At 38.0% G+C, this 13416-nt stretch overlaps 1 protein-coding gene across 1 annotated transcript in view; it reads right to left on the minus strand.

The window, feature by feature from the left end:
* Positions 1-13416, minus strand: part of LOC138170484 (desmocollin-3-like) — a 375256-nt gene that overhangs the window by 146531 nt on the left and 215309 nt on the right. The window lies entirely within an intron of this gene.

A 13416-nucleotide genomic window follows, 5' to 3' on the forward strand; every position in this document is an offset into this window, starting at 1 on the left:
TTGTTGTCCCCTTCCCCCTTCCTTTAAGTTCACCCAAGTGTGTCTTTAGTTCACAGACTCTCTATGGTAAAAGGTCTGTTCTAACAGCTGGCTGAGGATCAATCAACTCGATTCTGGTGCTGGTTGCTAGAAGCCTGGCTTCTCACCTTGTGCTTCAGGGTGCAATTCCTGCTCTTGGAACTTGAAGGCTAAAAATGGACATCAGATATTTCTGAAGTTCAGAACGTTCAGAATCAGAAAGGACGTGGAAGAATCATCGAGTCCCACCAACCCAGGGTTGGGGAACCTGTGACCTCGAAGGCACATGTGGCCAGATTCTAGATCCTTGAGTGCGGCCTTTTGACTGTGTCCAAGTTTTACAGAACAAATCCTTTTATTAAGGAGATTTGTTCTGTGAAGTTTAGATTCAATCAAAGAGCTGCACTTGAGGGCTAGAGGGTCACATGTGGCTTGGAAGCCACAGGTTCCCCACCCCTGGATCAACCCTTCCACTTTACAATTGGGGAAATTGAGGCAGAGAAAAATGATATAGCTTGCCCAAGTTAACATAGCTAATAGTAAAGCTAGCATTAGAACTCGTCTCTTGACTTGCTCCATCATTTTTTTTAGTAGAAAATAAATTTTTGCTGGTCTGTAAGCCAATAAACAAGAACTTGTAATACAAAGAAAGTAAAAAAAAAACTTCTCTCTAGGATATCTTAGAGGCTAGTTGCTGTTGTTTATTTTGTCATTGTGTCTTCAGTGTTTTTTATATCTGGTGCAATGTTTTGCAAATTGCATCAAATAGATTTAAATCTTAGAGGCATCTAGTTCAGTCCCTCCATTTTACAGAGGCCAAGAGAGGTTGTGATTACTAATGAGCAGTAACAAGTAGTGAATGGGGGAGAGTGGGAGGGATTTGAATTTAGAGACCCCTGCAACCAAAGCCAGGCTTCATTTGACTTAAATCAATTAGACTTTTAGCTTCAGCATGATTATCTACTTAATTCAACCTTAATTTTGCAGCTGAAGAAACTAGAACCCAGAAAGATGAAACAACTTTTTTAATTTAGTTGTCATGCCACAAATAGACCCCAGCTTAATGCTCTTCTGTCACATTATGAACCTGTTAAACATCTTAACATGTGATCTTATTTCCTTGGAAATCAAGTGTCCCATGTTAGAATTATGATCAGTTATGGTCAATCAGATTGCTCTATATTGGACTACTGAGAACTAAATGTTTTCCTTTCTCCATTGCTACCAAATCCATTGATTAAAAGGAGAGAACATAGTACTATCATACTGATTGTCATTTGAAAGTGAAGATGACAGGAAGAAGAAATGTGGTTTACACCAAGGCAGAATGTGGGAAGATGGGATAGGGAAGGAAGTCAGACAGATTTTCAGGTCCTAAAAAGTAGTGGCCAGGCATCTGTTTTACCTCCTTCTACTTTCTGTGACTGCAAATAGTGACCTAAGGCACTAAGGCAGAAACTCTCAGTTCCATTTTGCTTAGCATGACTCTAACTTGAGGGCAGAGGAAGAAAACTATTTATAAAAAAAACAACAGTCTGAAATGATGGCATTTTGAAACATTTCATTTAGCATAAAAAATTGACATTCTTGACCAAAATCTGTTAGCAAAGTTTGTTGTTGTTGAGTCTATCCAACTCTTCTTAACCACATTGGGGGTTTTCTTGGCAAAGATACTAACGTGGTTTGCTATTTCCTTCTCTAGCTCATTTTTACAGATGAAGAATTGAGGGAAACAGGGTTAAGTGACTTGCCCTGGGTCACACAGGTAGTGCCTGAGGCTAGACTTGAACTCAGGAAGATAAGTCTTTCTGACTCCAGGACTGGTACCCTATCCATTGTGGCACCTAGCTGCCCTGTTAGCAGTGAGTATATTGTTAAACTTCAAAATTAAAATAATCTGCAACTGGATATGTCATTCATTTCATGTTATAGTCCCATACTGTTTTCTTGGTATATTTTATAAGCTAGAATCAATACTTTGCTTGTAAATAATTATGGTATAAGGCATTAGTGTAAGGCACAGCTTGACATTCTTCTGCTGAGTCTTTTCTTTTTGTGCTTTTTTAAATGACTGTGAAGCTAATGTCTTGCTCTCATGGGCACACCCCATCTGGGTAACAATGACATCATTACCTTGAGAAACACACAAAGCAACTTTGCTAACACCAAGTTCTAAAAATCGATTCAGACTGTTGTCATAACTCTGACAATAGTATACTTGCAAATTCTTGCCAGCTCCCCAGTGCCTCAAAGATGTATCATAATTTTTTTTCTTATTATTCCGGGAAAGGGTGGAGAGTAATTTCCAAAAACTCTATCTTGGGTATATTTTTATACTTTTCAGGCTGAGTTAATTTAGGCTTTTTGTTGCTGTTATTGTTGCGTCCCCTCCTCTATTCTTGGAAATAAGTTTTTTTAAAGACCAGATTATAAAACAAATTCACTTAATCTGCTATAGCAGCTTTATATAAACTAAGATAGGTGGCCAAATGAAAATATATTGAATCAATAATAATCATATAGTTTTTTTTAATTTGCAAAGCAAACTTATTTTAAATTGATAAAAGCACTTTTCATACAATTATCTCACTGCCTCCACTCTAATCTGTCTACCAAAGTGATTTTCCTAAAGGGCAGGTCTGAGCACATCATTTTCTTTCTTAATAACCTCCAGTGGCTCCCTATTGCCTCCTGACTAAAATATGAATTCCACTGTTTGACATTTAAAACCCTTCACCCCTGACCTTTAACCTACCTTTCCAGCCTTATTGCAAATACTTCCCATTCTTGCATTCAATGGCCCACCCCAATTTTTCTCCTCATTATTCCTCATAGAGAACATCCCATTTCCCTTTTCTGTGCCTTTGCCCTGTTTGACCCCATGTCACTTAATACATTCTCTCCTATCTCTATCTCTTAGAATATCCAGACTCCATCAATACTCTGCTCAAGTGGGACCTTCTTCATGAAATCTTTTCTGATTGCTACAGTTGTTAGTGCCTTTCCCACCAAAATTACCTTGTATTTATTTTGCATATACTCTACTGAGCAACTTCTGGATATCCTCTCCTCTCTGAGTATTCATGATACCGTCCTATATTGATTGTTCTACCTATCTGATTGATTCTTTTCCATTTCCTTCAGTGGTTCTTCATCTCCATCAAGCCACCTATTGTCCTTTTCCCAAAGCTCTGACCTAGGTCATCTTCACAGTGTCTCACTTGGTGACATCATCAACTCCATGAATTTAATCATCATCTATGCAAATGGCTTCCAAATCTATAAATCTAGTCTTCTCTCAAGCTTCAGTCCACATCACCAACTCCCTATTAGATTCTTGAAGCTGAAATGGCTTGTGGGCATCTCAAAGTCATCATATCCCAAATTGAACTCAACGTCTTTGCCCCAGAACCCATTCCTCTTCTAATTTTGTGCGCCTTTGCACAATGAAACTTCCAGACTCTCAGGTATACAACGTAAGTGCTTATCATAGGACCATAGATTTAAAGCTGGAAAGAATGTAGAAGGCCACCTAGTCCAATCCCCTCATTTAACAGATGAGGAAACCAAAGTACAAAGAGTTTATGTGACTTGCACACACACTGCTTGATGTAGAGTTTGAATTGAGGGCTTGACTCCAGATCCAGCACTGTACCACTGTATAACTTTATTGCCTTTTTATCCTTGATTACTCAGTCTCCCTCACATGACATATCCAATCAATTACCAAAATGTGTTGTTTCTATCCCTACAACATCCTTGCCATCCAGCCCCTTCTCACACCCTAGTCCAGGACCTCATCCCCTCTCAAGGGGATTATTGCAATGGAATCCAAATTGATCTCTTTGCCCAGTTCCCCTCACTAATTCATTCTGAATGCAGCTGCTGGTGATGTTTCCATATTTTATATTATGCTTCTTCCCACACTCTATATTTCTGCCAAACTGGCCTTCTTAATGCACAACAAGCCCTGTCTTCTATCTCCCAGTCTTTGTACTGCAGTCCTTTATAGCTGGACTTAATCAATAGATATTTGTTAGTTGCAGGCACTGTACCAAATACTGGGGAAACAAAAAGAAGCAAAAAACAGTCTCAGCCCTCAAGGAGGTGTAGACAACAAAGGTGTAGACAAACAACAAATCTAAAGGTGTAGACAACAAACAAACGTGTGCAAACTAGCTACATACTGGATAAATAGGAAATAATTAACGGAAGGAAGGCATTAAGAGGATGTGGGGAAAGCTTCCTATACAAGAGAGGGTGTTATCTGGGACTTAAAGGAAGTCAGGGAAACCCAGAAGTCAGAAATGTGGAAGAAAAGGATTCCAGAGTTGGGGGAGACAGCTTTAGAAAATGCCTGGAACCAAGAAAAAGAGTGGAATAGCAAGGAGGCCAGTGTCATTGGATCAAAGAGTACATTCTAAGTAAGGGGTAGAAAGACAGGAAAGGTAGGAGAGACTTGGGATATGAAGGGTTTAGAATGATAAACAGAGGATTTTGTATTTGATCCTGGAGGCCATAGGCAATCATTGGAGTTCATTGCTTTGGGACAAATAAAAGATACCTGGCCCCTTGCCACTTTCCCTCAGGGAATACTGGGTGCCCAGTAAGAGATGGATGCACAAGGTAGTCTGAGGAAGGTTTGGCTCCTCTTCTCACCTGAGAAGGCTGGTGTCTCTTAGAATGCGTTGTTTCCTTCAAAAACTATGCTGGAGTACCACATGATCCATGCCCTCCCCACCCCAACTGCTAGTGCCCTTCATGCTAAATATTTACATGCATATATTTTGCATATACTTATTTACATAACTCTCCAGAATATTCCTTCAGGGAATGTTTCATTTTTGCCTTCCTATCCCTAATAACTAGCACAGCATCTGACCCTTCATAGGTGCTCAATAAATGTCTGTGAATTGATTGCTGGACTTAAAACTCACATCAACCCTAAAAGATAGGTCACTGTAGGCATTAATAATATCATTTTAGAGATGAGTAAGATAAAGATTTATTTTAAAATAAATAACTAGATTATTTTTTTTTATTTAAGTCCCCTTTGAGAGGCATTTGGAGTAGTGGTTAATGAATTGTACTAGAAAGCAGGAAAGTTTGTTTTCAAAGCCAGCTTCAAAAACTTTTTAATTATGTGACCTTGGGCAAGTCCCTTAACCTCTCAGGTTCCCAGTCTCCTCATCCAGAAAATGAAGTGTTGGACTCAATGATTTCTAAGATCCTTTCCAGTTCTAAATCTATGATTCTTCAAGTACACTAAATTATACAAAAATCACCTTGCATTATGTGAAAACAATGACTTGTATCTCATACAATTTTCAGAATAAGAATATACCAAAATTTTTTATCAGGTTGCCCCTTGAAGTGCTTAGTCAATAAGTAAACTATGTAAATGAAAGCTAATATTTACTCACATTTTTCCAGCCTGTAAATCTGGCAACCTCAACACACATTAGTCCTCATTAGACAGTTTTTTTTTTCCTTTCCCACTTTCCTGTTTCCCATTTTGCAGGTACAAAAAAGTGCCAGAAAAATCTCAAACATATGTGTAATTATTTTTAGTGTTTTTACAGCATTTGAGATAAAGACATCTTTGTCAAACACTAATTAGTGTACATATTTATAAATTAGTCAACTACATTCTTTAATGGGGAGAGGATAGCAATAATCGTTTAGCAGCAGGAGAGGGAGAGGAACAATAATAATTATAACTCATATTTACATGGTGCTTAATTAGATTATTTTATCCCTCCTAACAATCTTGCGAAGTACATAGTGTTTTTTTTTCTAATTTTAGTAATAATAATCCAGGAATGCCCTACTAGTATGCTCTGGTACCTCATTTAGGGGAACCCCCGCCCCTTTCAGCTTCTTTTTTAATGTTTTCTCCCCTCCTCCATTAGATTGTGAACCCTTTGAGCACAGGGACTGTCTTCTGTATCCCCAGCACTTAGCATAGTGTCTGGCACAAAGCAAGCACTAAAATGTTTATTGACTCTGAATCTGAATATGTCATTTTTGTCCTTTCTAAATGTTTAGTAATAGTTTGATATATTTACATTACCACAATTAGTTTGACCATTCTCCAATCAATGAAAAATCCTTTGTCTAACTTTTCATGACCCCATTTGAAGTTTTCTTGACAAAGGTACAGAAATAGTTTGTTATTTCTTTCTTCAGTTCATTTTACAGATGAGGAAGGGAGGCAGACAGGATTGTGAATTGTCCTGGGTCACACAGTTAGTCAGTGTCTGAGGCCAGATTTGAAGTTAGGAAGATGACTTCAGGTCCTGCACTCTATTCACTGTACTGCCTATTTGACTTTTTCCCTGTCTTTAGCCTCCTTTGGTTAATGGGCCTAGGAGTGAGATCTGGGTCCCAAATGACTCACAAATATTTTAGTCACCTTTTGGCACAGTTCCAAATTAGAGCAGTCATATTTATCAAAGATGCCAAAGTCTTCAGGTGGAAGACCTTAATCTTTGAAGAAGCGTAGGAGGAGAATAAATTCAATTTCACTAAAAACTGAATAATTGGTCAAAGCAGAAGATAGGATGAAGTGATTATGTTGGAAAATCCTCTAAGATGACAGCATAGTAAAAAATCCAGAAGATTTTAACTCTGTCCTCAATAATTTGGAAATGCTCCCCCAACCACCTTCCCATACTATAGGAAAAAAAGGTGAAAGAACAGGAAAAGAAAATAAAACAGAAAAATCACCTAGAAATGAAGAGACATAGATAGTTGTTGTCTTTGAAGTCATACTAGCCTGCTTCTCTGGAGTCACAGAGTTTGCTCTGACTTCTGAAATCATACTGTGTTTTAATTTCCTTAGGACTACCCCACCCCCAGCAAGTGGGAGCCCGTCTGCCACCTCACCTCTTCCTCAAGAATGCAAGAAGGCACAGTGGAAAGAGCTTGCCTAGCTAGCGCGACTTCAGCGGGGATCAGGTGAGGTCTCGGGCCTGCACAAAGGTGAAGACGCCAGGCACGAATGGTCTCAGTGATGGCTACCTACCGCCTGGCAAGAAGAGTGACGATTTCCTTAGGTTCCTTCTCCCTAAGGCCAGACTTGAGCAGGAGGACAATTTACCTGCCTTTTACATTCTGCCATCATCCTTTGCACTGGCCAAAGTCCATGGAATTCCCAGGCCACTGTCCCCCACCCAGGTTGAAAGTTGTAGAAAAAGCACTGACTGGTTTGGGAGGATCCTTCCAATGGATCCTCCAATCCTAGATCCTGGATGTGATCCCCACTCACTTCTATCGATAACCTTCCAGAAAGCAATCAATCAACAAATACTTAACAAGCACTAATTATGTGCCAGACGTTATGATAAGTGATATAACTACAAAGAAGAAGGAAAAAAATGTTTCTGCTCTCAAGGAACTTACATTCTAATGGAAGAAACAATATACACCTAAATAATACATATATATATATATATATATATATGTAAAATAGAGTATGTAAGATAAACAGAGTAGATGAATGGTAGGTAACCTTAGAGGGGAAGACACTAAGAGATGGGGTAGAGTTTGGGAGTAGGAGTGGCAAAGAAGGCCCAAAGAGGCTATAGGTGACAGATTCTGACTCCAATCCCAGTATGCTTTCCACAATCCTGTAATGACCAAACCCCCATTATAATACAATAAAATGTTCTGTAATATGAAATACTCAAAGGATAAAATTCCTTCAGTTATACAAATTTATTTAGTAATGGATGACACAGAAGAAATGCAAAAAAGATGAACACTATTGGATGATAATCATGTTTTCAAAGTCACAGAATAAGAGAAAGAAATAATTAGATAAATTATAAAGTAGCATCCAAGGATTTAAAACATCAGTGATATGGAAAATGAGAGAATAAATGGAGTTGAACAAATGTCAGGGAATGACAAAAATAAAATTGAATAACAACCCCAGGATTTAAGAGAACAAAAACATCATCTAATGAATATGCAGGACAAAATAATAGATCTGGAAGAGAAAGCAGGGAATACAAACATTAGATTCTGAAATCTCAGTTAATCTAATTAACTGAGACTGGATGGGGGGGGGGGCCCTCAGGGATGTGTAGTTAGACACTAAATTCAATAATCTAATTAGAGAAAACTTTCCAAAGTGGCCAGAATCATAGATCTAGAGGTGGAAAGAACCTTCCAAGTCACCTTGCACATATATCTTCTAATCTCAATTCTAGTTTCAGTTGTTTGTCCTATATATTCATTAAATACATTTTTTATTCTTTCTTCCTTTTCTTGTACTGGTTCCTTTACTTTCTTCCCTTAAACATTTGAACGGTTTTGCTTACAGCAATTCTCTTACATATTGAGCCCTTTTTCTTAGACTACTCTACTCCCTCGCTTGTCTCTCTTCCCTCCTATTTCCTTTCTGAGTTTAATGTATTTCTATACTGAAATCTCAAGGATGAGGTGTGGGAAGGTAGATGCACATAACTTTAAGTCTCCACATATCTGATTCAAGTGCAAAACTGAGGTTCATTCCCTCATTCCTCCATCCATTCCCTCCACTCATTCCTACATACTACTCATTGAATGTACCTTTATTATGTAATAAAGACTTCCCTCTCTCCCTTTCTTCCTTCTTTTTTCTCCAGTATATTCCCATGTCTCTCTCATTTTTGTTTTCTTCTAAGACCATTAAAACAGAACAATTCATCCCCCACATTTCCCCCACAATGAAACAAATGTTTTATCATTCCTCTAGGTGCTAATGTTTCTATGATTCTCTTGGTAACTGAATTTCCATTTTACAATGTCTATTCAATTCTGTCTTTTTCATTTAAAATGCTTGGAAATCTGCTATTCCATTAAGGATATTTTTTTTCTAGCATGATTTTACTTAATTCTTCTGAATAGTTTATCCTTGGTTGTTACCTTTATCTCCTACCTTTTGAAATACCATATTCTAAGCTCTCTTCTTTATAATGTCAGTTGCTAAATTTTGTGTAATCCTTATCATCACTGTTTAATACAGGAACACCTTCATTTTGGCTCTTTCTAATATTTTTTTCTTTGATCTGAAAGGTCTTGATTTTGGCTATAATAATTACTGGGGGCTTTAATTTTGCGATTTCTTTCCAGAAGTGACTGATGGATTCTCTCTTTCTACTTTGCCTCCTGGTTCTAAGAGTTATGGAAAAATTTCATTTTTCAATTTCCTGAATTCTGGTAACTACACTTTTTTCTGTACATAGTCTGATGAGTCTTAGATTTTTTTTTTCTCCTTAAAATGATTCCCAAGTCAGTTGTTTCTGGTATAATACTTATTTGATTTTCTTCTGGTTTTGTTTCGGTATTTTTTGTTGTCTTCTTGAGTTGTTTTCTGTCCATTGTTCTAGTTCTGATCTAATGCTCAGCTATCAAATGAGCTTCCTGTTACCTGTTCTAAGGTGTCAACTTTTCTTGCTCCTCTTAATTTCATAGCTTTTCTATTCTGAATCTCTTATTTTTTTTCTTCTAAGTACTCCGTCAGTCCCTGTGGCCAGACATATATTTCTTTACCTTGTCTTGCTGTGGGAACACTATCTTCTTTGAGTTTTACCTACTGAACAGCTTTCAAATCAAGGTCTTTTTTCATGGCATTTGGAGTTTTCCTCAATCTGCTCATCAAGGGACCTGACTTTGGATCATACTTTATAATTGAATGGCTGCTTGGTCCTAAGTATGGTGGGGAAGACTAGGTCCTACCTTTAAGTGACTCTTAAACTGCTCTGTTATTGGACTTTGCCTTGGAGATCCTACTTGTCACAGAGCTCTGGGACTTGTCTCTGCTATAGGTTCTGCCTAGGGTCCTCCCCCTTCAATTCTTTCTGTGCTGAGTTCCTACCACAGACTTTAGGGATTGTTTGTAATTAATTTTACTTAAGAGTTTTCTCCTACAGCTGGGCTAAAGGTAATGGTGCCATGTTGGACACTACCTGCTACTCTTAGAAGTTGTTCTCTCTGGTAGGCTAAGGCTATGGTAAGTTTCAATCAGCTTCAAGTGCTATTTAGCTCAGGACAGTTGTTTTGCTAGTCCTACCCAGAAAGTCAGGGTTCTTGATCTGGAATCAGTGACTAGCTATACTGAGGAGATCCAACATGGAAGGTTGAAACTTTCTGAAGGTTTTAGGAGCCATTTAAACTCTGCCCTCTCCTCTTCCCCCTCTTTTTTTTTTTAATGTTGTCTATCCCAGTGTTTCTACAGGACTCCAAGATTCTCTATGGATTTTCCAGATTGGGTGGGAGAATCTAAAAGTAATTCCTTCTATCTCTTGCTAGGGGTGGGAGTGGGGGTGGAGCACATCTCAAACTTCCTGGTATGTTTTCAAGGAATCTCATATCCTCTGTATCCTAGCCTGATGCCATCTTCCCATCACCACAATCTTTCATTTTTCCCCATTATATTATTGTAGTCATTGTGTAAATTACTGTCTTGTTCTGCTTACTTTACTCGGGATTCATATAAGCTTTATCTATTTCTTCAGATTATTCACATTCATAATTTCTTGTGATGACATATCAAAATGTATTCATATACCACAATTTGCTTAGCAATTCCCAATAAATCAGTACCTACTTTTCTTCTACTTCTTTGATACCACAAAAGGTTCTACTCTAAATATTTTCATAAATATGGAATCATTCTTTCTTTGAAGTTCTTGACCTCTTTGGCATATATGCCTAGTAGTGGTATCAGCAGCAATAAAGCGGAAAAGAGATTTGTTTGGAGGTTTTTCTAGTATAATTCCAAATTGCTTTTGTAAACAGTTTGACCAATACATACTTCTACCAACAATAAACATTATAACCCTTTCAATTTATGCCATTTTCATCTTTTGTTATTTTGACAAGTCCGATGGGTCTAAGATAAAATCTTAGAGCTGTCTTAATTTAGCTTTCTTTTCTTCAGTACTTTAGTGTGGCAAATACATAACACCTAGCACAGAAATATATGAATTATGATTTACCAAGGTATATAATTGGCAAACTAAAAATAACTAGAGAAGAAATTCTCTAAGCATCAAGAAATTAAAAAGTATTTTGCTATCTATTGCTTTCAATTCAAAGACAGCAAAGACAAATGTTAAAGCTAGAAAAAAAATATACATTTTTTTTTTAAATAGCATTGTCCACTCTTCTTTTCTCCCTCCCCCTCCCAGCACATATCCTGTAAATAGAACGGCATGGTTTGAAAACAAAAGAATTTGCTTTAAAAACAAAGCTTGGAAGAGTTTATTGACAAAAAATTCACAATTAAGGAAATCACTCCAATGAGCTGGTGAAGACCTCGGAGCATCAGCAAATCGTCAAGGAAGGGGAAATTGGAAGCCTTCTGCAGAATCCCATAGGAATTTGGTGAGATCAGCTTTTTTAAACTAAATGAGTTGAAACATTTCATTGGCTTGTTTGGAATTTAGAGTTTGGTGCTGATACACTTATAAAGATGACGATGGCAAGTGTAATTGGGGTCTTGTGCACGTGTAGACGCTGTAATCTTGCTCAGATAGTATCTCTTCACGTGCATTTTTATTGCTGGTTAGTCAGCTAACTTCTCATTGAGGAGGAGGTTTTTTGATTGACTGTGGGAGCGTTCAAAAAAACTTGTTATCTTTAGCTACGCTCTGCTTCATTTGCTGCTTTGGGATCTTGGCAATTCCTTTACTCATATCTTCTAGTAAAGGGAACAAAGTCTCTGATCTTGGGAGTTTTGAAAGGCTAAGCCCCTAGAAATGAAGGGAACACGGCCAATGGGGTATGGAAACATATAGCAGAGTAAACACACACACCACACACACACACACACACACACGAACATACAGACACACCCCTCAGAGAACCCTGAGGGGGAAATATAGCAGGCCTGGCCTTGAAAAGGTGGGGCCAAAGCAAATCATGTTATATAAGCAGTTTTTAAAAAAAAAAATACATATCAAGCACTAATAAGAAACAATTCTCACAGAGAATAGTCATTTTATAACAAATTATAGATGAAACTACTTTATTATGATATTTTAAATCTAATGTAAGGGAAGTTTCTGCTGCTACCAGGTAGTTTTCCTCTATCTCAGTGTATTTACCCTTCACATGGACACTGGAAGAAGGAAAACAAGTGGGTGAGGTCTGGTATAGTCCCCCAGGGTGTGAACTCAATATATGGGACCAGGTGTTTTTTGTTATTTTTAATTTGGGCAACCTGCCCTAGGTCTGTTACCCACAATCACAGGCAAAGGTTTTCTGCCTGCATCTCTGTTCATAGATTCCTAGTGTTAAAAATATTAAAGTCATGATCATCTAACATTTCATAAATTTTTAAAAATTGACTTGGGCCCCTACCTCTCATTAAGATTTGAATATCCTTTTTAACTTCACATCCCTTAAAGATACATACTCACATTATAAATCAGAGCACATACTGAAAGCCATTGGAAATAAAAAGTTTAAGTATTGGGTCGGCTAGGTGGCACAGTGAATAGAGCAGGGGCCCGGAGTCAGGAGAACCTGAGTTCAAATCTGGCCTCGGACACTTAACACTTACTAGCTGTGTGACCTTGGGCAAGTCTCTTAACCCCAATTGCCCTCCAAAAAAAAATTAAGTATTAAAACTCCCCACTGCACCATCTCTCAAGTAAAGATATGAAAAAAATCTCTACTTCCTGCCCATCTTCAACTAGGTATCGCTTTACATATACTTGTCATTTTAGGAAAGCCTATTCTAATGGTCCATTTCCAAAATAAAGTGGGAAATTAATTGCAAGAAATAATAGTAGGGAGCAACAGTGTATGCAAGGGCAAGGAATCCTGAGGGAGAAAAGTCCAGTTAGGCTACAATATAAACTTTTCCAAGGGGAGTAGTATAAGACAAGATTGAATAGGTGGATTATGGCTCTAAGAGCACATGATATGATCATCTTCTGAAGACCCTGTATTCCCAAGTAAAAAAGACAACAGCATCATTGAGTTTCTCTTGCTATGGGCAGGGCATTTTAAGAATTTGTCATTGGACTCCTCCCAAAGAGAAGGAAAAGATGTGAAAGGAGGAAAAAAAGTAGGAAGTGGCAGGTGGAAGTGATGTGTCTGTTGCTGGCAGATCCAGGAGCTTGCCTGAGCTAAATCCTTGTCCCAAGGTCATGTGGTCCTGGGAGAGAATAAGGGAGATAGCCTTTGGAGACTCCCAGAAAGAAACTGAATGTCACTGAAAGATCTGAGGAAGAGCTAAACTAAGTGGCCAAGAGTAAGCCAAAAAATTGTTATTTACTGGGGCAGCTAGGTGGCACAATGGGTAGAGGTATCTAGAGTCAGTAAGATCTGAACTCAAATTTATCCTTGGACATCAGCTACTACTACTACTACTACTACTACTACTACTACTACTACTAC

Source organism: Petaurus breviceps, unplaced genomic scaffold, assembly GCF_028583685.1.
Source record: "Petaurus breviceps papuanus isolate PSGF00001 unplaced genomic scaffold, PetGlider_PUasm1.0 38, whole genome shotgun sequence".
Taxonomy (NCBI): Eukaryota; Metazoa; Chordata; class Mammalia; order Diprotodontia; family Petauridae; genus Petaurus; species Petaurus breviceps.